Below are 26,835 nucleotides of genomic sequence, written 5' to 3'. Positions count from 1 at the left end.
CATTAGTATCTTAATATCACAAGATTACACATTAAAATAAATATTTCTTATATGATTCAGTCTCATTAGTATAAATTACCTTGTGTAGTTAAAGTACGGAACCGAAGGTATATACTCGATTTCTATATGCTAAATATTAGCGTAGTACACTATCATTTGAAATATATAAGCCAGTAAAATTTAATAACAATATTTTTTATAAAATCCTTTATTTTTGTTTCGCTGTATGCTATATTTATTCTATCAATTTTATTATGAAATAATTCCTTGGGGCTTATGTGCGCTAAAACATTGAAATGTAAAATAATAATTATAATCTAATGTACCTTAGCTAAGCGAAATTTTCTTATTAAGTTAGGAATTTTTATGATTTTGCACTTTTAAATAAAATAATTATTTTAAATATTTGGATTTTTCATGTATATAATAGTATACTAGATTCAGCGTAAACAAAGATTTTAATAATTTAAATTAGTTAGTGGATTATGTTTCATGTTATTTTTTTTTAAATCAGTTCTCACGACTCTTTTATAACAAGTCTTTGTAAAAGTCATGGAAAATTATTTAAATAAGTCGTTAAACTTATATATATATATATATATATATACATATATAATGTTATTGTAAACGTCGATAGTCCTTCGAACGCTAAATTCTTAAAATGGATTATTTTAATTATTAATTAATTAAACATTTGATATTTGATACAAGCATTTATAAATAGGGAAAAAATTTGCAATAAACAATTAAAAGTATCTGCACAAACTCCTTAGCCATATTATATATTTCGTTTCATTAGTGAGAAATGCGATTACAAATAATACATATCGATAAAAGGATAAATAAGAGTACAAAGTGAACAAAGTATGACAGTGGTCGTGAGAAGAAGAGCGACATGTGCAGAGAGAGGGAGAGAGGGACAGAGAGAGAGAGAGAGAGAGAGAGAGAGAGAGAGTGAGCGAGTGAGAGTGGATGGACTAACCAACCTTATCGGACAATGTCGACTGATCCCCGCGACCACGACACCGGCTTTACAGGAGCCAAAGGTTCCTCGTAGTTTTGTCTCGGGGCGGGATTTAGGGGCGAGCACGGGCACGTGTATACCCGCGGGACCATCGTACGAGGGAAGTCAAGGAAATGGCTGTGGCTGAAATAATGAATTAAATCCTTGTGTGGTATACTCTGACGAAGAGTATTTCTTAATAAGTATTATACTCGTTCATCTCAGTTAGTTTGATATTCCAGGAGGAACGTTGTTTTCTTTAACAAATTAGCAGTTGTAGCAATTGACAATGTAGCAAAAGGTGAAGAACAGGTTAGATGAAATTTAGTGAGACACGTGAATTCATCGATCGAGGATAAATTTAGATTCGATAGTGATAGCATATTTCAGCAAATCTCAGTTCATGAAATAATAATATATGAAATTAAGAAAGTGTGCTGAAGCAAAATGGCAAAGATTCGTCTTTATTATTAATTTCTTTTTTTTTTTTTTTTTTTTTTTTTTTTTATTTTTTTTTTTTTTTTTTTTTTTTTTTTGTTGATAAATCTGTTTGTCGCGTCTGATGCGAAATTTTGTATTATTAAAATTTATAAGAAATCATAGTTTCAAATTCTTAATTAAATTGTTTTACTACTTGAATTTTGTACGAATTTATCATTGAAGTATTAATAGTTTTATAATAAGTCATATACGTAATTAGAAAGAAAGAAGATTAATATTTTCTGTGCGACTATCTTGTCCAATAATTCTCTAGATCTCAATAATGATGAGCATCCGTTTATATGAATCAAAATTTCAAAAATTGTTAATGCGAATAATTCATTGATATTATTAATGCAACTTCGTAATATTTATATATATAATTTTAGTAATATTATGCAGTTATAGATATGCGTAAAGTTTCATCGAATCTGATTATTATCGAGTATTTTATTAATAATGATATTTAATACTTAATGTACAAATTTATTTCAATTTCATTACAATATTTTCTTTACTTTAATCGTTTGTTATTTAATTCTTTCATATCGTAGTAATTCTTGTGTTTTGCAATAATAATAATAATAATAATAATAATAATAATAATAATAATAATAATAAAGACAAAATTAAAAGGTTTAAAAAGTTTCATTTTGTCAATAATAATTTAAGCAATTTTTAATATATCTTTACTTATGTATTTAAATACATAATATCTATTCTAATATAATTATATAATATATCGTTATCGTGATATTTTACGTTACTGTTCTTTAAACAAATTAAAAATTTTTTCTTACGATAACATCAGTATTTTTAAATATAATAAATGCAGATAGAACTTCATAATAAATACTTTTCATAATAAATACTGAAATAGAATACATTTTCTTTTATTTTCATCGTGATCCAGTCATTCGTTAATTTTCAAATTAAATTGGAATTTTATACCAAAGATAACACTTATTTCTTTTCTCTCGGTTTAATTGAACAAACGGCAATTAACATTGTTAATGCATGATTAAATTATGAAAATAAAATTCATCTTCACTATTATCATTCGAAACTACTACCCAATATTCTGAATATTACTTAATGTGAAAATTGGCAAATTTACATAAATTATTATATAGAGTAGTTAGAGGTCATAAAAAAAAAAAAAAAAAAAAAAAAAAAAAGTCTCTGAAATTTTATAATCAAATTAGAGAGAAGAAATAGCTTATGATAAGTAATCGAATATATTATCATTACTCTTACAAAAATATTGCACTCAATCTTATAAACGCAATAATAATCAATCAAATTAAGTCCTACAAATTTGTAATATTCGACATTGAATATCTGCCTATTTTTATTCAAACAACTTCATTATTATTTCCTTTATATTTAATACTATATTATAAGAGAGATAATTATAATAAGAGATTTTTTAAATATAACATTAAAAGAACAAAATTAATGTAAATTGCTGATTAAGGGACGATGAAATTACTGACAAGAAATGGCACTCATTGTTATATAATGGAATAATTAGTTTGTCTTCTTAAACTCAATCTCTAATAAAGATAACGTATATTAAAAGGAAATAAAAATGTAGAATAAAGCAGCATAAAATTGGTTTAGATAGATTTGTTTAAATTATTAACAGAATCGAATAGAGCGAATGATAATGAGTATTAAAAAAAAAAAAAAAAAAAAAAAAAAAAAAAAAAAAAAAAAAAAATAAAATGTTTTATGCATTAAAAAGATGAACGTTTGTCCATATTACAATCATTAATATTGTAGTTTTAATTAATTTCCAGTGATAACCAAAGCAATGAGTAAAGACTGAAACGAGAGCATAAGAAATAAGAAAGTGTAGCTTAGTGAATGAAAATTACGCAACATAAATAGTTAGTAAGCTAAATGAGTTTAATTAGTATAATTTATGGACTCTTAAATCATCAAGTATCAGTGGAATCATTTGTATAGCCGTCGGAATTAAAAACGGCTCGATATTTACTGGAGCATAAAAGCGATTATAATATGCACTTAAATAACTGGAAAAGTGCGCTTGAGAATGTATGCGAAATCAGAGTGACGAGGTGAAAATTTCTTTGAAACTCAAAATTCTATTGGAGTAAAAACTTTGGCGCAGAGTGCGTGCTGCGATCCCCGGTTTGATAACAACTTCAGCAACGCATAATTTCAATAATAAAATTCCGTTCGGGGCTCCGGTACCTTAGCAACATAAATAGTAAGTAATCGCTTAACGCATATTCCAATGGATCATCATCTCCATGCTCATTCGCGACAGCCACCGCACGATCAAAGCAGTATTCATGTATTACTTATCAGCAGCCCCGGGAATTTCAAGAGCCCCGTTTGTGAATAGAGTGCAGGTAATACGGCTACGGTGTGTGTGTGTGTGAGGAGAGGAGTAGGAAGAGAAGCCACGGCCGGCCGGGATTTTCTTCCTTTGTCACACGACTCTCAATTCCTTTCGTTATTTCTTCATTCGCTCCCGCCCCTTCGGACTTTCCGCCTCATTTCGCGTGCGCGTGCCAAGCTTTACTCACACATAGGCAACTCATCAATTGTAATGCCAGCTCGCGCCGCCTTGACAATCGTATCGTCTTTCGACTTGCATGCCTTGCCATTGCTTAAGAAACGTGTGAAAGCGGCACGACTTAATTAGTAGGTTCCTCCGCTGCATTTCCATTGTGCTTCATTTGAGAAATTTCTTCTATAAATGCGCCTTGAATTATTTAATTTCCGCATTCGGTGAAAATTATTGTAACATCGTTACTTTACATAAACAAATCAAACAAATAAAAAATAGAAAGACTTATTTTTCACTTTATAAATTATGTGTGCTAGTTGATATTGATATGGGATATCGATACGAATGCAATTTGTTCGTCCATTTAACTTATGCATACTCTAATGTACAAGTCGTTTATTTTATTTCCAATTAATAATGTATCCTTAAAAAACTAACTTAATTATAGCAGGAGTAGAAAAAAAGGATTAATCCTATTATTTTTATAATAAATTGTCAGCATTAGCCATAAAGGCGTTCTTAATATGATTTTCAATGGTGCACAGGTGGATAACGATGATTTTTATTCTTTGTTCATAAATTGAGAAATAGTAATCGGCTAAACCAATGCCGTAAACTAATTTTTGAACAGTAATACATATTTTTTATATAATAAATTCAAATTATATGCACAAATATGATAAATAAATCAATATATTTTACGTAAAAGCGTATGAAGAATATGTTACAATATAGATAACAAATGTAAATAAAAATCTAATAAAAAGTTGAATAAGGATAGTAGAGAGAAGACAAAAAAAGATGTAAGATAATCGTTAAAGTGAAAATAAAATATTCGTCTGATATTGAGAGTGCCTGTTACTAAGTGATAATAAAGGTAAATAGATTTTTAACTTCACCAAACCATTTAATTTATCAAAGTAGCTTTAATAATATTAAAGTTGGCCATTAATGTGCAACCATAATATTATATTTAAATTTCTAGTATTCGGATATTAATTGCGTATTATTAACTGATTGCCAGCACTTGCGAATAATATAACGATCATAATCTTTTATAATAATTATCTTTATTGATAATCTGTCTAAATTAACTTTATTAAGCCTTCGATTACATAAGCTCATAATTTGTGTCTGTGAAAATTATCATTATCATACGGCTGTTATAATACACAACATTTTAATAATCTGTAATTTTCAAGCTATTTTAAGACTACAGTTTTTTCTTCCTTCTCTCTCTTTTTTTTTTTTTTTTTTTTTTTTTTTTTTTTTTTTTTTTTTTTTTTTTTTTTGTTGTTCTTAACATAAATAAGACTTTTGCAGTTAAGACCGCTAGAATGCACTGGGATCACTCAACAAAGACCATCAGCTGTTACAATGAGTGCCATCTCTTGTTGTTGAAATGCCTATATATTATTCGCAAAATGTATGAGGCATCACTCCGTTCATTCAACGTACAATTATCACCATATCAATTATCAAGTTCAATACATTAAAAGCTTTATCGAATCTCATGGCTGATATTATTTGCGCGAATCTAAAGAATTAGAATGTAGGAAAAGTGAGATTAGAATGCAGGGTTGATTAGGCATTGCGTAGCCAGTCTAAATAAATTGATCAGTTATTTCCTGTAGCGTCGCTTATTCAGGAAGCTGCTTTCGTCCGATAGGAGAGAGGCCAAAAGCAAACCAATGAGAGGATCGCCGCATCGCGCCATTCTAATCGCTTTCGGCATCCCCGTGTCTCCCAAATTTCCGCTGACCATAAATCTCGAATCACGAAGATCTCACGTTCTCACGCCCCCGTCATCATCATGCAGTATCGCGATTATTCTTTTACTATTGTTTTCCAATTCGATCGGCCGACGTAAATCTAAATATCTAAATATCAGGATAAATATCGTATATGCCGAATCCTTATTCCGCTCTTCTTGTGCATTAATTGCACGTAAGCAGTCGACCATTTAAGGACCAATGGTCGAGTCGAGGCCAATTGTCCGCGGAAAGTGTTATCAAGCTTTGCCTTCCTAATCCGCGTTTTCGCGCGTATTCTTTTCTTCTGCGAATAACGCCTGACCGCTCGGCTGCACAACGATTATCGCGAAATGGGCGAAAATTATTTTATTTCCAGAGCGTGCTGTTGTCATCGCGCCTCGGGGTAAAGTTTTTCATTCGGCTGAACGATCGTGACGATCCGTAGGAATTTAATCACCGCAGCAGCTTTTCGTAGATGTTCTTTCATTATTAATTCTTCTTCTCTTTTTGCTTTGTTTTTGCTTTCTTTAATCGATTGAATAATACACGATGATTCAATTCTGTATAATGTGTAACACCTTGTTGTCTCATCGTAGTCTCGCTTATGCGTTATCGTTATTGAGACTGGCCTAATTTATCATTCGGATAAAATCCGTCTTTAAAGGACAAAAGCACTCGACAATTGGAGTCGCAAAGCATTGAACATATGAGAAAGTAGATTAAATTACACAGTACGGACGTTGCGTGAATCAGATCGGTGATTCACGTATTTCCTTAAATTCTCGCATTATTTATATATCAACATATGTTCAGAACCATTTTCATAACAAGTACTTGATCATTGTTTACGTGCATTTCACCTTACCATAAATACCCGCACTTTACGTAAGCGCGCGTGTAAGGCACAGAATGCGTTCAATTAATATTGAAAGGTCGATGTTACCTTGATCGATGAACAGTTACAATAGTTACAAAATAAGGCGAGTAGTGACCCTTACTAATCCCACCCACTCCCTCGCCATCCTCCTCCTCCTCCTCCGCCCCCTACACTTTATTATTCCAACGCACGATGCCCCATGAATATTTATTCAAATCTTGATTAAAAGAAAGAGTGGCTCGAGCTCCGATATGTTAATTAATCCATTTTTGTGGCTTACAACATTCGCCGTGTTGTAATAGCAAAATCATCGGTTTTGTTAGGAGGATGGGTGGGTTAGGGTTGCGGGTGCGCGCGGCTTCCCTGACTGCGTTCCGACGTCAAACACAGCCCTAATTTAAATTGAAAATCTTCAAGTCAAACGCTCGACGCGGGTAAAGACCAACGGGAAATCACTGGGAAAGTTGGAGCGAGGAGCAGCAGCGCCTCCACGCACCCCTCCCCAACCCCCATTATTAATTAAATGATTAAAACTTCTCTTGTGTGCACGATATCCTCGCGGAGTATCGCCGGAAATTCGAGGGCGTGCGCGCGCGTTCGCGCACTTCGGGAACATCCGGTAGAAAAACAAAAAGCTAGAGCAGAAGAAGGAGCCGGGGAAGCGTAAATGTTGGAGTGCGCGCGATGCCCTCAAGCGGAATATGAAATCGAGAGAGAGAGAGAGAGAGAGAGAGAGAGAGAGAGAGAGAGAGAGCGTATATATATGGGCTATGCGCGAAAACTTAGAGTCGGAGCGTAGAGGCGCGCGCGCAGCCTGCCCCAGACGCTCCATTTATTATTCTATTAAATTCGTAGTTTCCCACCGCGTAGGCCGCTCTGTCCCCCAGCTCAAAGTGTTCGCTCGACCCGTCCCTCTTATGTTTATTATTGTATTATAAGCGCCCGAGTCGTGGCTCACGATTTAACAACAAATACTCACGGCCATTCTTATGCAACGTACTTACTTACTTGTCCGCTCGCTCACGAACAGTAACGATCAACTTTTTATCCTTTTCCTATCTCAATACGCTAGCCAAGAAATTATGCAGAGCGCAAGCGCAAATGATATAATGACGCGGTGTATGCTCGTTCATAGTGTGAGTGTAAATATTGTCAATTTGCGCTGACTCTATTTGCAAAGAACTTTCCTAAACTTGACGTATCCGCTCTATATATCTGTCTCTTTATCTCTCTCTCTCTCTCTCCCTGCCTCTCTCTCTCTCTCTCTCTCTCTTTCTCTTTCTCTCTCGATCGCTCCAATCATTCAATTATATGAGAGAAAGAAACTTTTCCTCGGAATGAATAAATCAATCGAGAGTTTAAGTTATCGGTAATTTCTCGAGTAAGTAATATAATTTTTCGTAAACGTATATGTGTATATTGTTTACCGATTGCGTACGTATTAGATAAGAATATTTGACTTTGTCATACACTGAATTTTCAAGCTTATGTTAATAATTATGCTAATTAATCGACAAAGTAAATCTATTTAAGTATTGCGTCATTCCGTTCGAGCATAGATAAAATTATTATTGACCTTTGATATTCTATTTCTTTCTCCATCCTTTATAATATTTTCACTCGCTTATCCATATAATATTCTTTAGTGGTTGATCTTCTTGAAGCGAATGTATACATTTCTCGACCATCAACGATTCATCAACGTTAAATAAATTTCTCCTTTCCCGTTTTTCTTTGACTTTTTATCTACTTATCGTCTTATATGTTGATTTTATATTTCACTACATTCGCTAAAAAAATTTATTGTAATGCATTTATTCCGTTTTAACATTAATTTTATTCAACAATACCACCATATATTATAAGAATAACAATTTGCAATTACTTGTAAAGGCTAAATTTACTACTACTACTCTTACGGATAGTAGTTACATTTCAAACTCTTTCACTTCATGACAGTACATTATTTTTAAAAAAATTCTTCTTACAAATACCATTGTTTACAAATAGCCAACAAATATTATCTTGTTTTTTAACTAGCTCAATTAAAAAAAAGAAAAAAACAATTATAATAATATGTAATATTATAATAATAAGTAATATGTTATAATTATATGAATCGTTTATAATATTATAGTTGTGACATTTCAATAAACTTTTCACTACATTAATATAAATAGAAATTCCGTTTTATTGGCAATATCAATTTGAGATGCTGTAAGGTATAAACAGTTATATAGGAACGAGCATTTATTTACTATTTTTTACTAATAAAGATAAGGAGAGTATTAATTAAGTGACACGAGGGAGAGAGACATAGAAAAGACCAAATAAATAGAGTAAACGTACGAGTAAAGAAAATATTGTAATTATAGGCGACTATTGTATTTTCACATTTATAAAATTAATTGCCAGTCCAACTCGATAATTTTTAGTTTATTATTTTATCTCTCGGTCTGCGGTAGTTATTTTATCGCAAACGACAATACATAAGTATCTACAGTACTTAACCAAATTATACAAAATTCTAGTGTATTAACATATCAAAAAAAAAAAAAAAAAAAGTCGTAGCTGACAAAATTATGATCATAATTACGAGATAAATCGGTGAAATTTACTTAACATTAACTATTGTTTATGATAAAGTCTTTTGGCCCTACCGATGTATTATCGAGCGTTTATGTATCATTGGCATTTAACGTTTAATGCTGGAATCATTCCCTCGATATAGAACGAATAAACCATTATACTATCAAGTCGATTTTATATTTTTAGTCAGCTCAGTTGAAACTCGTAATTGCAAATGAAAGCAAAAAATCCATAGATCTTGGTTATAATTTATAAAAGAGCGAGAGCAAAGGGGAAGAAACTCTAGACTCGTAGCGCAAATTCGTCATCGGAGCTTAATCTTGTAAATCCGAGCACAATGGAGCAGTCGGACTGCCTCTATCGGCAAACGCAACCCTTCGTACATTTAAACCCCGTGTGCATATGGATAACCCTCCTCCTCATTATGAATCTTATCAAGCGGATTGGAATATTCACGGGCCAAGTAACAGAGGGCCAGGGCTCGGTGGCCCTTCATTACGCCAAGACTCACTCGATACCGCAATTAAGCCAAGCACTCGTTCTACATAACCTCCGTGTCTTCATTTCCCTGACGGCTATTACAATGAAAGCGACCAGGAGTATTTTTCCCTCGGTCCAGGCCAATATCCGCTGCCCCCATTGGGCTTTCACGCAGCCGCGAGAGCGCTTACGGTAAATAGAATCCACTCCCGAGCTCGTGCGATTAGCACTTGAACTGCTCCGTCCGACATCGCCGCTCATAGGATGCCATTGTCTTTCTGGCTCCAGGTAATTTATTACGATAAATATTTGTGGTCCGAGTGTCCTAGTTGGAGATCGAGGCAGCTGCTCGTGCGGATGTCACGGTTTTCTTCCTAAGAATGAGACGCCCACTTGCTAAGATGACAATTCGCAACAAAGAATCGTTAATTTTCTAACTATAGGCATCATCCCCTTGCTCTCGCTACTTTATCGTACACATAAAACACTTGTATCACTCAATTACATTTTAATCGCTTATTACAACTAGCTCGTTCTTACTTTGTTCTCGCACACTATTCATCTCTATTAAGAAAATGGAAGCTTTAAGTTAATGATTTTTCGTGATCGATAATTAACAAAAATAAACTGCTGAAACGAAATGTTATATATGTGACACGTCGTTTTAACCGAAACATAACCGATAAATAAATTTATAAAATTATATTAATCACAGATTCCTAATAAGTTTCGTAATCGTTAGTTTTCGTTATTCCATCGTTATAAACATTACCTTAAACGTCACTTTAAACAATGAAGATCGTTGTAAATGTATTTAGGAAATAAATTATATAATCACCAATTATATAATTACTTACCAATAGCTCGAAAAGTGCAGCGAACTCGATAAAGCTTGAAAAATACTCGGAAGATGTAGCGACGGATGTACAAAAAGAAGATGAAAAAATTACAACAAACACAACAATTGAATGAACATTGGCACTTATCCCATTCAAATTCGTATATAATAATCATTAAATTAAAACAAATTGTTTGAAAATTTTCAATATACTTTAAACTCAGTATTTACAGAATCTCTTACTTTTTAACATTGATTACTTTTTCAATTGCAATTATACGAACATTATTCATAAATAAATAAGATAAGACTACGAAATTGGCAAAATTCACTTGAATCTTATTTGTATTAATTTATACTTCGATTAATATTAAACATTTTTAATGTGTTAGACAAAAATTTATTACCGTTAAGCATTACTTCAAGAGTCAATTGATATTTCGTATTACCCATACAGTAATGCTACATTTCAAACGAATTTATGAGAAATTAATATTAAATTCGAAACAGATATTTTGATAATATTAAAGCATAAAACCAACAAAGAATCAAATATCAAAAGTCTTTCATTGAAATAATACAATTAAAGCATTTTATTTACGCACTGGTTGAGAAAAATTTTATGTCATTTATATTATTAGTATATCGCTTATTACAAGTATATTATCATTTTTAATTACATATCATAATTGAAAATAAACATTAAGATGTTAATAATCGTACCTTATATCTTTCTTAATGAGCTCAATGCCTGTAGCAATAATTCGTTAGTTAAGAAAGTCAACGAATAATAGATAGAAAGTAGAGAAATGCATAGTAGTTGAAATTACAACTTTCGTAAAATGATGCACGATTCAGGAATCGTTAAAAAATATATAGGAATGCAAACAAACAAGATGATGGATTAGATTGAAAATCTAGAATCTTCGGTTGGTAATTGAATTGGCTAGATTATAGCTGAGCATTGGGTATTAAAAGTAATAAGGACGTATGCTGTTTGAGCAATCACGACCAAAGTAGAATCCGGATATGTGCTCGATAAGTCGTGAAGAAGATGGGGAATATTACGGTTTTTTTTTTACGGTGCAGACAAGAAAAGGGATGGACATTGTGAGGCTCCGTAATGTATGAGCATCGCGATACTATCCTTACTTAATTGTTCCATTACTCCTAGAACAAGTCACCAGCCCCTATTTTCATATTGCGTCAGTGTATTGGAGGATCCTGACGAGGAACCTTAAGTTAAAATAGACGGAGATAGATAGATACTTGGTAGTCGGATCAGAGAACTTTAGGATGACGATTAGGCAGAAACGGTGGTGGTGGGGGAGGGTGATGACGAGATTAACAATATGCCCCATAGCACTCGATTTTTATACTCGACAACTTTCTCATAAAACGGATAAATATTGTGTATTAATTGTAGAAAATTAAGGTATCTTGTAATTCAAGAATATCTATCACATGTATCGTTAGAAGGAGATATCGAGCTATTTCTATCGACTCATCCTCACCAACCAAAATATAAGAATCTTATTTATTAAAACGTCTAGGTGATAGGTCAGGACAGTAGGAAATATATGATATAAAAATAAATGTTTTAAAGCATAATGATAGATTAATTTTATGACAATAAAAGATGCTATTAAGATGCTGGCAGCTTGTACATTAATTTGTTATACCACAGTCTATAAAAATTTTCGAACATTTTAATGAATGCTTAATAAAATATTTTGCTATTTTCAGAAAAAAAACAAAAATAAAAATTATTATACAAATATTGCTTATATATGTATATATATATATATATATATGTATATATATAAATAGACATATAAATGCTAAATTGAAAATAACTATACGGTTATAACTTGCATGCAATAATATAATAATTTATTGTTTAAATGTAATTGTTTAAAAGCTCGATTAAACTATCGCAAACAATCGTTAAAAGATTTAAAAATAATATTTTCAATTGATTTTGTTGTTGTTGTTGTTGTTGTTGTTTTTATCGAAAGTAAAATAATTCAAATGAACCAAAATTTTTTTCACAAATCGAGTCATTCGTTCATTCCATTAAAACTAATGATTATATTAATTGTACGTATATATTACTCATTATTAAATTGAGAATAAATTCTTACGTAATGCACAATAACGTAAATCGTTTGAGAAGACGCACCAAAGTAGTTTTTATTTGACTATTTCAGTTGCAAAATAATACATAAAAAGTATAAATTGTACAAGAATACGCAGTTGATAATAACAATAATTTTGCAATCATTTAAACAGCAATCCAGGAACATAAGTGAGTAGCAATGACATAATTGATTTTTATGAACGATTAGTCAAGCAGTCTCGGGTTTTCTCAGAACCTACGGCTTTTATTGCAATGCGGCAGGTCAATTTTCGTGCACTGACATACTGACGGATCTTTATGCATCATCAATTAAACGGTTAAAAATGTTTTAGCGGGCAGAGAGACAATACTTCTTTTTTTTTTTTTTGCAACTATTTGAAAACATGAGAAATGCTATCTACATTCAGAATGATTTAATGTATTTATGAATCAGACATTCGTTCGTCTCACTACATAAAAGTTGCACTTTTCGTGCGTATTAAGAAACGTTGTTACATTGTTGCTAAAATTTTAATGATTAATTCGTTCTTATAAGCCATTATTGCTTTCTTCTAATACACTTATTAAAGTCCTAATTTGAATAAACGGTAATGATTATCAAGTATATAACAGTACTGACAACATAATGATTTAATCGTTTATAACAACTCTTTCATTAAGAGTTTCTTCTTCTTTTTATAAATCTTTTTCCGCACTAATGCATAATTACAATTTATATAAATATATATATATATATATATATATATATATATATATATATATATATATATATCATTGCTATTTGTCTCATTGATGAAGATTACGAATGGTAAATAGATATGAATAAATATAGAATGAATAAAATTTATAATTTTGTTGCCCATAAGATATGGTAGAGCGAGCGAAAGCAACAGTAATATAAAAATGAATTTGTAAACAGTTGACAAGGAAAATTGAATAAACAAGTAATCCGTAAGGCACTATAAAACTTTTAACGAGTCTTCTAATACAACGGAATAACTAAGAAAGATTACGCACAGCATGGAAAAGGGTCCAGCAAAATAAAGAGGGTTGTCGGGAACTGTGGAGAAATTGTTGGAATAGGGTGACAGTAGAATGAACTTCGGGGCGAAGCTGAAAAAGACATTTCGAGACTGATGGCGCAAGCCTTTTAAGTAAACCTACGCACTCGACCTGCTCACCGAAATATATAGACCCGCACACATATAGTTTACATCGCAGGCTTCTCGCATACCAATGGCCATTAATTTCAAAATCCAACATTTGTCTCGACAACTTTTTGACGACAATAGGCACGCACGCTAAAAATCAGCATAATTGATAAATTTCATTTCTCAATCACGGCAATTTATATTCCTCGTTTATTATTCACATCTCGTCTACGGATTCGCTATCTTTACACCCCTGATTTTATGGAGGCGATGATCCTTTTACTTATTATTAGTCCAGCAAGTGTTTTAAGATTCACAAAGTATTTGCCATACTGGCTTTTAATTATGACGTAGCATTGCATTTTATCCTTTATGGAGGAAAAAAACGACTATATATAATTTGAATAAAAAATAAATCAATAAATAAATAAATAAATAAAATGTAAGTTATCTACGTATTTCAATAGTAATAATTGGATATGAATAAAAATATATCGTCGGTCTTATAATTATGTGAAAATATTGACTAAGAATGAAAATTGTAAAACTTGTCGTTTGTATAAAGACAATTAAAATCAATTTTGAAGCAAACTTTACACACACACACGCACACACACACACACACACACACACACACACACACACACATATATATATCCTGGATAACAAATTTATATATAATTGAGAGCACGATTGTTTAAAAAACAAGCAAAACAACAACCAAAAAACAAAAAAAAAAAAAAAAAGAAAGCCAAAAAACAATAATAAAAAAAAAACTGCAGTATGAGTAAAAGAAGTAGAAATTTTCTAATTACAAAGTTTTTAACTCATAATAACAACAAAGACATCGTGAGTGTGTACGAGGACAAGGTGTTAAAAATGCAAAACGCATGTCGTTAAGTGCGATTGCATCAAACAACAAGTTGTTAATTACCTTCGTGCACTCTAAAGTTTAGCGTGTAAAGGATCGCTTGTATAACCCGAGGAGAAAGAGGGAGAGAAAAGGGAAGTAGACCACAAGGGAGAGTAACATGCACTCCCAGCGAAAACTAAGGTGTAGATAGAAACGCAATTAATAATTCAGTGTCAATATTCCCTTTCCTCTCTTCGTCTCGACCACCGTTTTCTCATCAATATTTACGTCCCACTCATCTCTCATATCTATTAATCTATAATTTATCATCGTAGATCCACGTACCTTAAAAATTCTCTGATCTAAAATCCAATCATTAAAATTCGTTGATATTCATTTTTATAATGAGTAAAAATCAATTGACTCGATGATAAGAAACGAAGGCGGCCATTGCTGGATAAAGAAAAAACATTTTCTTCGAAATGTTACATATGCGAATAAAACTCATTTTAGAAGGTGAATATTTTTATATTGTAATGAAACTATTTCAATATATGTTTTCTATGATTAACCAACCGCTTAATTACTTTTAAATTTTAAAATTCAATTGATCAAAGCCGTTAGCAAGCGTAATTTTAAATTAAAATCAGATTAAGATATTAATGGAAGTGGGATAAATTAATTTTTACTAAGACAAAACTCACTATAGAGTATAGAATGTATTTATAAAATAATTTTAAAAACAAACATTCATTTTTATTCTATTTAATGTGAATAAATGTATGTGGTATTATTGATAAACTCAATATTATAGGATAAAGAAAGTCGGAGATTAATACTTGTAATTTTCCGAATAAACGTAAAGTCGACTGCATATCGAAATTATAGAGGGAAAAAGGTAACGCGCTAAACCTATTTGTAAAAGTAATAAAATCAACGGCTTGATAAAGTTATTTGATATTTCATTTCCAAAAGCATCGAGTTCGCATAATTTTTGTAAGTAGATTTTCACGTATTCAAATGCGAATGAAAACGAATGGGTTGAATGGATGGATTGAACCAATTTTCCGAGTCAACATAAGAAATGAAAATATTTTCATAAGCATCGACGATAAGAATCTGCGATACATAGATCTGCGGTATCCGGACGCAAACTTTTCATAAAATTAGCCGTTAACAAGTAACCCAGACTTCTCCGATGCTTAAACTTTCGAGTTATTTGCGTCGCTGTCTCTGTTTGTTTTTACAACCTGTTTTTTCGCGCGATCAAAGGACCAAGCAATATCGCGACTATTTCTTTTTTTTTTCAAAAACCCGTGCTCGCCCCTTCTATTCGTTATATATATATATATATATATATATTTCTCGTAAAAGACGAATTTCAACAACCGTTTATCGTTTATTGTCTTTAATGCCTCGACAATCCTCGTGAATTGTTTCATTTGCATTACGCATAAAATTTACAATACTTTGAATGTAGCTATTGTAATATAATTTTCAGGGAGTGTGATTTTTGCGTTGATCAATACAAAAATATTGTTAAACAAAACAATAAATAATTTGCGATGAATAAAATATAACTACTTTATCGGTTAGTGCGTTAGTGCATTCGTGCGTCCGCCTAAGTTTACTTAACCATTGTGCGGCATAATTTGCAATGTAATATTATTAAAAATAATTGGGTGCTTAAAATTTATCTTTATTTCTCGTTTTTTTTTTTTTTTTTTTTTTTTTTTTTTTTTTTTTGTAAGCTCACAATACAATATAATAAATAATTGTTATTGCGCAATTGTCTCAAAATCTCTATTAAGGAATTATAGCATTGAATATGTGACTATCGGAACGAATAAGTAAATTTCACTATAACTGTATGATTAAATTAAGAATGAAAAATTATAATTTAAATAAATAATCGCGCCTCAATGTTGTTATTGATCCCTGAAGTTTATGACCATTAGTATACGCATAAAGTGAATATAATAAAATGATAAGATACAACGAAATATGTTGTTTGTTCAAAACTATGCTAATAAAAGTCAACCCGCAACAACTAGTTTGACGCGTCATATTTGACAAAATTTAAGAAACTCATTTCTCAAGATTTATACAGTCCACCTTTGGAACCTTCGTGTTCTTGAACACTTTTTATTTTCTCATCCGAGAGATTTCGAACGTAATTTCTGGGACTTCGAGTCGAATCACTAAAGTAGAGGTTTGAAATGTCAGGATCGAACTGGGTTTTCAAGTTTCTATTGGTAGTTGCTTGTAAGAGCGGAGCAAAAGTGCATCAGGAAACCAGAAATTCTACGTGCAAGGCCGCGCTAATGTCTGTGTATAGAAATGCAGTAGTCGCAAGTCGATGGACATTGGAGGAAAACACAGCTGTCAGTGATTGACGTTCGATTCTCCGTGACGTGAAACAATGTTGAGATGTGTTAAAGTTTTACTCTTAAACAAAATTGTCTGGAAAGCTCTGAACAAGTAAATAAAAAGTCCTGGGAGATTTTATCGTTAAACTGTATTTTTTTATCATTTCCTTTATTTTATTTTTTTTGTTTTTCTTACCATCGCTTTACTTTGGAAATAATTTATTATTTGCAAACGTGACATTTTCGTTATAATTGCCTATACTTTCGATACAGGATAAGTAAATTTACATTAACGTTATTTTATTGCTTATATCTTTGTAAAAATAATATTTACTCTCTGTGACGATTGTGTTTATAATATATAATATAAGATGCGGCCGTACGATCGATTTGTTTGCATTATTCGAGAGCTAAATGCTCCTGTAATATTTAGATTTATATCAACATTCATAAAATTGTTGATTTTATGGCAAAAAAAGAAAAGAAAAAAGAAGGTGACGCAATATTTTTGCATTATAAACAAATGCTTTAAAAGTATTTGGCTCAAAACGTTTTCTCCTAATTTCTTTACCCTAACGTTTAAAAGCCCGTTAGGTGGTCTCGAACAAATGCTAAATATATCATATCTGATAAAAATTTGTAAAAATTCTCATTTTGAATTAAAAAGAATTTTAAAATCATAAATCATATTCATCATACTTCAGCCTGTAAATAATTCTAGTTGATCGAATGGAGTTTTCTCCATTGACAATGACAAAATGAATGACAAAAACAACATTAATACCTGAATTTTGATAATTTAGAAATTGCCGAAGAATAATATGGCACTAATAACGGATAGAATATTATCCAAATGCATAAAAAACAGATAAATGTAAAAGTAGATGTTTTCATTTAGTACTCATAAAATAGAAAATATATTATTTGATTTCGTTATTTGCATTAGATAATAATGTATGAAAAATAACAAAAATCTCCTCTTATTATCAATTAATTCTCGGTATCTCATATGAGTTTATCGTAATATTCGCTGTTTACTCTCCACTTGCAATTACGTAATAGAGGCCATAAATTATTGATATGCTTGTACCTATACATGTAACAACGTTTGCGTAATTTGCGTAATATGGCCATTTCATAGAGGTGGGAATCAAGCGAATTGCAAATCTTTAATTGAAGAAAATGAAATGGACTTAGCTTCCAATAAATCAAAGCCAATCGATCTCACGGATTAATACATCAAAGTGACGAGCACATAACAAACTTGGACGGTTCGACGAGTCTCAGCAATGCAAGCGATCAATCTAGCCGTAAACACGATAGGAAAAGTGAAAAATTTGGATTACCTGACTCCCTCTTCTCATCGCGAAGTAACTATCAATTATCAACAATAATCGCATTGGCTAAGACTTGCGTTGAAAAGAGGGCGAGACAGGAATTGCGCAACAATCAGTATTCCTTCTCGTCCTTCAGGTAGAGAAGACTCCGAGCTCCTGTTGAGTGGCTCTCTTACTTTCTACTTTTTACGACTTTGCGCTTTTACTGCTTTACGGCAATGACGTCAATTATTTAATTGCCAAGTACTTCACCGACGCTTTCAGTATAGAGTTCCTAAGAAAAATTGTGTGCACATATAAGATACAAATTATGGATACCACAATCTAAATGCAGATCAAGCTTTTAGGTTATGATTTTTTAGTTAGTGCGTGAAAAGCAGGAACTTTCATTTGCATAAGACACTCAAATGTTAAATATTCGAAAATAAATGCAATAAGTTGTCGTTACAGAATACGAATTTTGGTAACTACTTCATGTGTAGAATATTTGTTAAAACAAAACAAAACAAAATAATGGGCTAACTGGACAAGCTACGTTATTTGATTTGTTCGTAAATTTAAATGTTAGTCTTGACGTTATATTGGATTATAAAAATCTTCGACAGTGCGTCTTAAGTCATAATGTAATCCGAGAGATATATATTTTCTTTTTTTTTCCACACGAAATTATTTACCGAAACTAAAATCAAATTTTTAATTTATCTAAAACAAGTTTTATAAAGAAATTTGTAGCGTTTGATAAACTCATAGCTATAAATATTAATTGGACTATTTTCCTTCATTCGTGTTAAAAATAAAATTTCTATATATTTGTTAAAGCAGTAGCTATATAATTTAAAAGACCGCTTACATTGTTTCAACAAAGCAAGCGAATTCTCAGAAGTATTATTTTAAATCAACTTAATTTTATTATTTACATTTCCTTTGATAAATTATTTTAAGCGGAGATACATCATTTTTTACAAAATTTTTCTTTGAAGTTTCTTTTATTCTTTTTTTATTTTATTTTATTTTTTTTTTATTTCAAGCAGATAAATTTATATGATTGATAATGAGTGTTTCTATTTTTGGTGGATACGAATTATAATAATTGATGATATCTCATTAGATATGCTTCGTTAAATATATAAATAGAAAATCTTTTATGAAAAGTATACGAGTAATAAATCTCACTACCGTAAACTAAATAATTCATAACGATTAAGACTAAATGAAATCGGATGAAATGTAATAAAATTAACAATAATAACAAATATAATAAGTGCTGTGTGACATCAAATATTGCATTGTATTAAATTATATCATAATTTATTTATACCCGTGTAATAAGCTTTTTAAATGTATATTTAATATCATATATAAATGTAAATTAACACGAGTGCATTGATTATTAAATTATATTATTTATTATACAACTATAAATACAAAAAAATTATTTTATGTAGATATTGAATTTTTTAAAATAATCTAGGCATATTTAGGACAATATTTAAACTCGTAAAACAGTTTTTCAAAATTATAAAAATTAAATGAAATTTACTAATGAACAGATAGAAGAATATTGAAAATAATGATGAAAAAAAAACTACATTTTCGACTAAATTTCCTGAGAATTTTCCTTGCTAGTTCTAAAATCAATGAAATGTCCAATGTAAATAATATTATACATATAGGGGAATAGAATAAAACAACGTGAAAGAAATTTTTTTAAAAGAAATATACTTATTTGGTTAAACAGACAATAATAATTAATATATGATATGTCTATTCGTTCTATAAAAAATAAGTTCTTCAATGAGATAAATTAAAAATGATTCGATTGACATTAATAATTATATGAAAAATTAAAAACACTAATCGAATTTTTCACGACAGTTTATCGCGCAAAAATTATATTCCGAAAAATTTGAATTAAAACCGATTTTAATTATAAATATTTTAATGAAATATACTTTAATAATTTTAAGGATCTCATGTATTAAACACAAAATAATAATTTATGGAATCGTTTGGCAATTATTGCGAAAGAACGGATTGTACTTGTGTATACGCTTAACAGAGATTAGTTAAATTAATTTAGCTAGGAACAAACGAATCAATGAATTAATTTGGTGAAAAAACTTGTCGCTCGCTATGTCGAGCTACACTGCTGGAATTTCACATTTCACCTTCAAAAGTATAAATATACGTATATAAACGCGGCGTTTGTTACTTTTGGCGCGATTTGGACCCGGAACCACGCGTTCCGAAAGCAGTCACTCTATATCCAGGCCGCCATGACTTGCGCTGCCCACTAAATTTCTTTTTATCTTTATATATGACTTTTACTTGCTTATTTTCTTACTTACTCGTTATTCGCAATGCCGTCTACGTCGATTTGTTACAGCTTGCTTATCTTACGCAAATTTTTATGCGTTAACGATATTAAGATTCTATGAAAAAAAACAAAAAAAAAAAACTTGTCTTCATATTATAAAGATAATATTATCAGTTGGTATATAAAACATTCGAATCATATGTTGAATCATAAAGTTTATATGGAAATAAATAAATGCAATAGCGAGCGTTTCAGGATTTTTTTCTCGTCAAGCTTCTATATTCTTGTTTTTTTTTTTTTTTTTTTTTTTTTTTTTTTTTTTTTCCAAAACTTCTTTAAAAAAATTGATAAATGATATTGTTAAATAATCCGAAATATTTAATAACATGCTTGAAAATCATTTTATTTATATAAAATTTTTTATGTTTTAAAAAGTTGTAATGGTGATTTAATGAAAGCAATGTAATATTTTATAAGCAAAGGGAGAGGATAAATAAATTAAATAGAGCATGAATCTGATAATATTGTAGCTGCTGTTATTGACGAAAAGCAATTAAAGTAAATATTAACATGAATAAAGAGAGGATCAAAATGTGATGAAACAGAAAGATGAATCATACAGCAGAAATAATAAGTCAGAAATTCGATGTATGAATGTATGAATTAACTATGCGTCTCACACAAACATCAGACTCGTAAATAAATGTAATAAAGATTTCAATACTGATCCGTTAACTGATACTATTATTCTTACTTGTAATATCAGCTTTCTACATATATATATATATATATATATATATATATATATATATATATATATATTAAGAATACTATTTTGTTCAAATACATGTAAACTTTGTAAACTTTACAGTGATCGTTTTTTTTTTTTGTTTATTTTTAAATTAGTACCACCTTTAATTCAATTGTAGAGAAAAGAAAAATGTAAAATTTTATTTCGCACAGAATTTACAAGTATTTGTTTCTAATTTTTGTACGATTAACTGTAAACAACTGTGTAAACATTATAACATCAATGATATAAAATTACAAAAACATATTTTTTTCGCACATTGGTTATGAGACTAAATACAATCAATTGATATATTTAATTTAATTTTATAATTTAAAGTTTTTTATTAAAAAAATCTCAACTTTTTAAGAGATCTTAGAAATCAATGCAAAATTCGTAGTATAGAGTATCTGAAAGTCAATTATATCAATATTATTATGCAAATTTAGATTTAACTAGAGCCGAAACATAGAAGTCTACATTACGAGAATATCATTGTTTAATATTGATGAGGAAAATAGGATTTGAATACCATATTATAATTTATGGATTTTACATATAAGTCCTGAAAACATTTGCTTAATAAAAATAATATTGCATTGAAAACGTTGAGCTGTGGTTGTAATGGTATACAATTTATAAAAATATTGTACAAATGTTACTTATTATAAAAACAAAACAAAAATACTCTCGTTCTTTTTCAATACTTTAGAGTTTACCAAATTAATTTTTAATATAATATATATCAAACCAATTTTTTTAGCGTTCCGAATACCTAAAATGAGATTAAATTTAATACTTTTTTACCGACTGTGTATACTTATTAGAAACACCTTTGAGAATATAATTTGCACTTTTAAAATCTGTCATCCAAATGAAATTTTAGATTTTTATGAAAAACAATTCTCAATTTTCAAGATATTTTAACCGGAGCGAGTATAACTATTGTTGACGTTAAAAAAAAGACATTAACTTATTATTAGGTTAGAGAACAGGATAGTTTAATTTATATTATCATGATTATTCAGGGAATCATAATTTATGATGAAATTTAAAATCTTATGATGAAAAATCTTTTCGAAAATGTAAATCACCTTTCTATTAAATAGATTAAATAATAAATATTATGTATTTAAAGAAGTAACTTTGTAAATGTTTTACTATTGTTTAAAGTTAGCAAGTTAAATGTGTTCATACATTTATATTATATTATAACTGATATTAGATATCAAATAAAATATTATAATATAAATATATAATACTAAAATTTAAAAACGATCTATTTATTTTCGATACATATTAAGAATATTAAGAATAAAGAAATTTAAATTTGATAATGCGTTAAAACAAATGAATTTCTATTAGAATGTTTTTAAATTTAAGAGGTTGAATGCTAGTTTAAACTGATCAATTGAATTTGCAATATTTGTGTCCTAAAAAATTAAATTTGTATTTGATTCATAATTATAATTGCCAATACTTGGCGTATCTTATTGATTAAAAACTTATCTAGGAAGTCCAATATTTCCAAGGTAAAATATTACTGACCTTTGAAAATTATTCAGTTGGATATGCATGAAAAATACATTTATTATAGTTAATTATTAATTTTTATTAATATTTATTATTGTTTATTATAGATGTTTGCACGCGCATGCACGCGCGCGCACTCGCATATATATATATATATATATATATATATATATATATACAAATGTGTGCCTGCGTGTGTAATAGATCAATATTGTAATTATAAAATATAATAACTATTAATTGAAATATATCATTGTATACATTAGTGTATTATAAATTGAAACAAATTAAGATAAATTAATGGCTACTTTAAATATTTGAACCCATGACAAACATATTATGATTATAATACTTCTATAATATATATATATATATATATATATATATATATATTATATATATGTATATATATATATATATATATATATTACATCATATATAATAAGTCTTTTACAAGTATAGAAATGGAGTTTCTTGCTCTTGCAAATTGCATTGAACTTTAGAAAGTTAAACTATCTTTCATAGTGGCATTAAACGTATAATGAAATAATGATTATTATTTTTTTTGTTTTTTGTTTTTAAAGACTTACAATATACGAGACAAAAACTCAAATCGGCAAAACAAAAACAAAAAAAAAACATTAAAGACAATATTAGTTTAGATGTTCAATGACTTATAACGACATAACAATAAAGTTTTCATTTTTTTTTACAACGTAAAATTTTTTACTAGTAAGGTTTTGTATTAGTAAGGAAAATCCAATTTTTACACTAACGCAGAAAGTTTTTTTTTTTTACATGATACGTGTTATATTATACGTAGATATCAATCTCTTTTAGATAATAATCATTCTACAAGTTATTATACTCAATTCATATGTAATATGAAATCATTAAAACGTTTTATTGTTTATCTATAAAATCCTTCTCAAGTCATAAAAGGACATGTAATTAGTAAGCGAAAACTTTTATACCAAAAGTCTGAAATTTATCAAAATATTGATGTATATGCCAACAATATTGTATCAAAATTAAATTTTACCATAATACTTATATTTGTGTCTTACAAATGTTTAATGTATCATTAAAATATATGACAATTTTTAATAATTGAACCAAGATTATTTATTAACGTCTATTTGCGTATAATAAATTTGCTTTTGCAATGGCGCACAATGTTGACTTTCTGTGATATCTGAAAACTTTTGAAGATATAATCGTAGATAATTTTTATGATCTCAGATGGCCTGTCTTATATGTGGTAATACTTTAGAAAAAAAAAAAAAAAAAAAAAAAAAAGAAAAAAGAAAAAAGATCAATGATCAATGCTCAATTAAAGGTAAACGATATTGGCAGATACATCAATTGCATGGCCAATATTTTAATTAATAAAAATATATATTTGGATTTGGCTATATAATATGCTACTTCACTTTTTCTTATATCTGATAATTGTTTAAAGTCAATAACATATGCATAAATATATAAAATCAATAAAATTTATTACTTTTATGATATTTAAGAATTTGAATATAATTCCATGATTCGCTTTAGTATTACAACTACAATATTATCGTTAATATTTAAAATATTTAATATGCAAAAGTATAGATTATAAATTTTGTCTAATTTTATAATTTCTTTTTAATGATAGTTCGAATAGTGCAATATATATTTCTAAGTTGTAATTTGCAAAAATTCATCGGAAAGAGTTTGTCACTTTAATAATATAGTGCAAAAATTTGAAAAACATTTTAATATTACGATAATTTACGTTATCTTAATTAAAAAAAAAAATAAAATAGTTAAATATATTGTTTAATTAAATGAGATATTGAATTCATAATGAAAAGAATGTTTAACCAGAATAAATTTCAATGAAGAATTTAGCATAGAATTGAGAGTTCTTTTATAAGATCTATTTTCAATCTACGTATTATCTCTATCAAATTGATATATCTATAAAAATAATAATAGATATGATAATTAGAATTTTATGTATTTATTTGCATTAATGTCACCCTACACTCGGAAAATCTGTTGATCTTATAAATATTTGTCCATTCAATTATTAAAAAATCTTTAAATTTTACCAAATTACCGATGCAATTAAATCATACGACATAGATAACTATTGCATTATATTTATAATATTAATGATAACTCTCAGCTTATTCATTATTTTGAATTTGAGCTAAAGTTTGAATTAAAGTTTTATTGCATTTTTAAGTTCTTATTCCTCACATTCTTATTATAAGTAACTACCAGTTACAAAACTGGATTTTTTCTCTCGTCGACTATCATAGTGACTTCAACTCTAAAAACGGTTGCATAAATTATTACGTCGCTATAGTCAATAGATACGACACAGTCCTGTTATTAAATAAAATACTTAATTTTCGAGAAACATTTTCTACGGTAAAATATTATCAAAATGAAAGAATTTTCAGTTATTTGTAAATTGTACAAGAAATCGCATCACATAATATGTTATTGAGTATTATGGCTTTAGGGGGCTAGAAAATAAACTGTAAATAGTAGAAAAGTAAAAAAGAATCAGAGCGTATTTCACATTTTGATGATTGTAATATTGTAAGCACGTTTCTAGATCTTTTTTGCTAGACTTGTATTTATCCATGATCGGTACATGTGCTCCGCAATATCATTATATTTACTCAACTTTAAAGCACAATTTTATGAAATTATGATTTGTTTGTGCTGTCTTAACTTTTGCCTATAAGCATTAAGTTCCTTTTATACTCGCTCGCTTACTCAATATAACCAAATTGGAACAACATATATGCTTTGCTGCTTTCCAATAAAATTTTTCTTACCTAATTGTATGATATTTTATTTAAGATGTCACTACACACTATACGATAGTTCACTCTGCTTTTTAAACAATGACAGTGCGTATTATGTAATGTTAACATTTATGATACAGGCCTATGTTAACACAATAATTCCTTTGTTTTATTTTTATTTATTTAATTATTCTTTTTTTTTTTAATCATCGATTTATAGAGTGAAAATTTTGTAAAATAATAATTCATTCAAGGATATAGCAATCCATGTTCCATCTATTTATCCGAAAAATCTCGATTGAAATTTCATTTTAAGCTTTTTTACTTTTTGCAATTTCCTAATTCTTAAAAATCGAGACATTTAATAAATTATCTTAATATTAATTTTGCAACTAATTTGTGTAAATTAAATAATTCATTGTTATGTTTCAATATTTATTATGCCAAATTATTGCACAAGAAATTAGAAGTAGAATGAAACATGTTAAATAATATTTATAATTTATTAATTTTAACTCAATTTATATCTTTCTATTTTGAATAAATTTTTTAACATTATTATTATTATGATTATTATTGTTGTTATTATTGTTGTTGTTGTTGTTGTTGTTGTTGTTGTTATTATTATTATTGTTATTATTATTATTATTATTATTATTATTATTATTATTATTATTATTAAACTGGATTATGAATATTTAACTATTTATATATTAAACGTATTTTAATCATATGTTACTATTATTTAATTACCATGCAAAATTGTATTGTAATATTGGAATTTCGAAAGTAAACGAAGATTATGAAGAAATTTCTTTACCCAGAAGAGGACATGATATAAATTTTAAAAAAAAGTATTGTGATTTAATGAAAATGAAAGCTCTATAACGAAAAGATGATATTTAAAATTACTAACAGTTCATTTTAATTCCGATTAGAATGTTACTAAAAGTTTTCTTTCAAAAATATTTAAATGAC

Source organism: Ceratosolen solmsi, unplaced genomic scaffold, assembly GCF_000503995.2.
Source record: "Ceratosolen solmsi marchali unplaced genomic scaffold, CerSol_1.0 scaffold41, whole genome shotgun sequence".
NCBI lineage: Eukaryota > Metazoa > Arthropoda > Insecta > Hymenoptera > Agaonidae > Ceratosolen > Ceratosolen solmsi.
The sequence above is the reverse complement of the archived record's forward strand: the minus strand, read 5'-3'. Positions refer to the sequence as shown.